This window comes from Galendromus occidentalis, unplaced genomic scaffold (assembly GCF_000255335.2).
Source record: "Galendromus occidentalis unplaced genomic scaffold, Mocc_1.1 scf7180000076454, whole genome shotgun sequence".
NCBI lineage: Eukaryota > Metazoa > Arthropoda > Arachnida > Mesostigmata > Phytoseiidae > Galendromus > Galendromus occidentalis.
Genome location: NW_003804443.1, coordinates 1,642 through 3,991, shown reverse-complemented (window position 1 = coordinate 3,991; position 2,350 = coordinate 1,642). Strand labels below are relative to the sequence as shown.

The 2,350-nt window shown below is 49.9% G+C and overlaps 1 pseudogene; it reads right to left on the bottom strand.

Moving 5' to 3' along the window:
- Nucleotides 1–834: 834 nt before the first annotated feature.
- LOC100906001 (uncharacterized) lies at nucleotides 835–2,146 on the bottom strand (annotated as a pseudogene).
- Between the last annotated feature and the right edge of the window lie 204 nt (nucleotides 2,147–2,350).

Genomic DNA, 2,350 nt, shown 5'->3' with positions numbered 1-2,350 from the left:
TGTGTGCTCCTCATGATTTAGGGCTGGGAGTTTGGCGCGGCGTTATTCGCGGCTTATTCACGGCCAGAATTCACGGCCCCCGTGATCGATTCACGGCGGTTCACGGTGAATCACGCTGATTCACGGGGGTTCACGGCGATTCACGGCGATCTTCGAGAACGATATCTTACTTAGGACATTCTCCCCAGAATTGTGGGAAAGAGAATTATTGATGTCGAGATTCTCAGATTTCGCTCCTCTAAAATCTATGTTATCCATCGGAGAGCCAGAGAATCGATGTCGAGATTCTCAGACTCCGCTTCTCGAGAATCTGTGAATTTCATAGGAGAGGCTAGAGAGTTGATGGAGGGTAGCTGCCCTAACGGAGGGACAGTGCTGACAGAAATAGTATTTATTGATTCCGATGATAAAAGGTGGAGAAGCAAGGTTCACATGAACTGAGAATTCTGGTAAAGTAGGTTATATACAGATAGGTTGGCTTCTTTGATCGAGCGACGATCATCGCGAAGTACATTCGAGTACTGACTAAACGAGCGTTCTGCCGAAACGCTATTGATCGGAACGCTCAAACAGCTCAAAGCAATTCTCGAAAGTCTGGGGAATCTCGTCGCGGCCTGCGTCCAGAATGCGATGAGATTGCCCACAGGATGCATTTCTTCGAGGGCGGTTTGAAATACTCGCAGTTCGGCAATCGCGCAGCGGTCATCCTCGAACCATGGGATATGCTCGATGATGAATTCATTTGACATTCTGATTGTCAAGGCCCTCGGAGGGTCAAAAATGCGGCACGCGCGCAGGAAGTTCGCTGCAGGTTGGTGGGTTTGAGCGCTCCCATCACCTCCGATGTATTTCCTCAGCTTTTCCGACGTATTTCTGAAGGGCACATCTCGTTTGAATGAGGTTTTCTTCGTCTTCCAAGGATACCTCGAACCATTCGACGAGCAGATTCAGCTCATCGATGATTGAATGAGCTCTCAAGTCGTTCCCTTCGCAACTCGTGAGTGACGCCATGATCCGTGGTGCATATTTCGCGAGTTCGGCCAACTGCAACCTGATGTCCCGGGACTGACACAGAGTGATGACTCCAACCGTGTTGAGGCTTGAGCTGTTACGAATTTCATGCTGGAAAAACTCCGCGTAGTCGTCCAGGCGGTCCGCATGGAAAAGAGCAGCCGAGAACCAGCCGTTCCACCTGGTTACAACAGGCGCCGGAGGAAGCAGGCAGACTTGCCGTTCGATTCCATGAACTGACGGAATCGAGCTTGCGCGCTGGGCAAGATGTGAATGCTCTCTTGATTCCGCAAACCAATCCGTTGACTTCCGGAAAAGATGTCATCCACAACTCACAGATGAGATTTAGGAAGTGCGCTGTACAAGTGACGTGTACGGCGTTGAGCCAAATAGCTTTCAAAGAGCAGTTCCAGGCTTTATACATATAGGAAGCATGATCTGTCACAAAAGCGCTTATATTCAACGATGAGAGTCCGTACTTGGAAAGGACTTCCCGAACAGCTTCACTCACGGTCTTGAAGTTGGTACTCGCAAGTACCACGCAATCGAGCAGGACCGCTTTGAGCTGCACCTCCTCGTTTGTACAGTTTGGGATGGCAAGAACATTGAGAACGTAGCGATCCTCGGAGTCAGTAGTTTCGTCTCAGACAATCGAGAACGATGATCGTTCTGCTAAGAGATCATTGATACTCTTCACGTGCATCTCGAAGGCTTGCGGGAGGTAATGTCTTCTGAGCTGACCCGCGCTCGGAATCGGAGTTTCCAGAGCGGTTTGCAAGAAGATTTTCATAGCGGGATTGTCGATGGTGTGAAGAGGGATGTTGGCACCGGTGAAAGCATCCACTAAAGACAGCAGCGACGCTTGCCTTTCTGTGTTTTGCCTCGATACTCCGACTTCATGTAGTTTCGCACTCACTTTGGCTCTCCGGGCGCTCGAACTTTCGGTGTCCTGCAGCAATCTTGCGTGCATGTCCGTTTCAAGGTGCCTCAGACAGCTATGTTTCCGTCTGAAATCGACTTCAACATGACAAGTGCTGCAGAAGAGTGCGTCCGACGTCGCGGAGAAAGTCCCTGGCTCAAACTGCATCGCTCTTTGCTCAGGCGTCACTCGGGTGGAGGTCTTGGGGTCGGACATCATGTAGAACTGTCGAGTCGAGAAGAGACGAGACACAAATGATCTAGACGAGTCGAGAGTCGACGATTTCGACCCTCGTCTCGACATCTCGGAATATATCAATTTGGAAATTTGTCACTCCTGCTGACATAAGATGCATATACATATTTGCAAGATGTAGCCGATCGATCAGAGTTGACGGGGAGGAATCACAATGATCCCAAA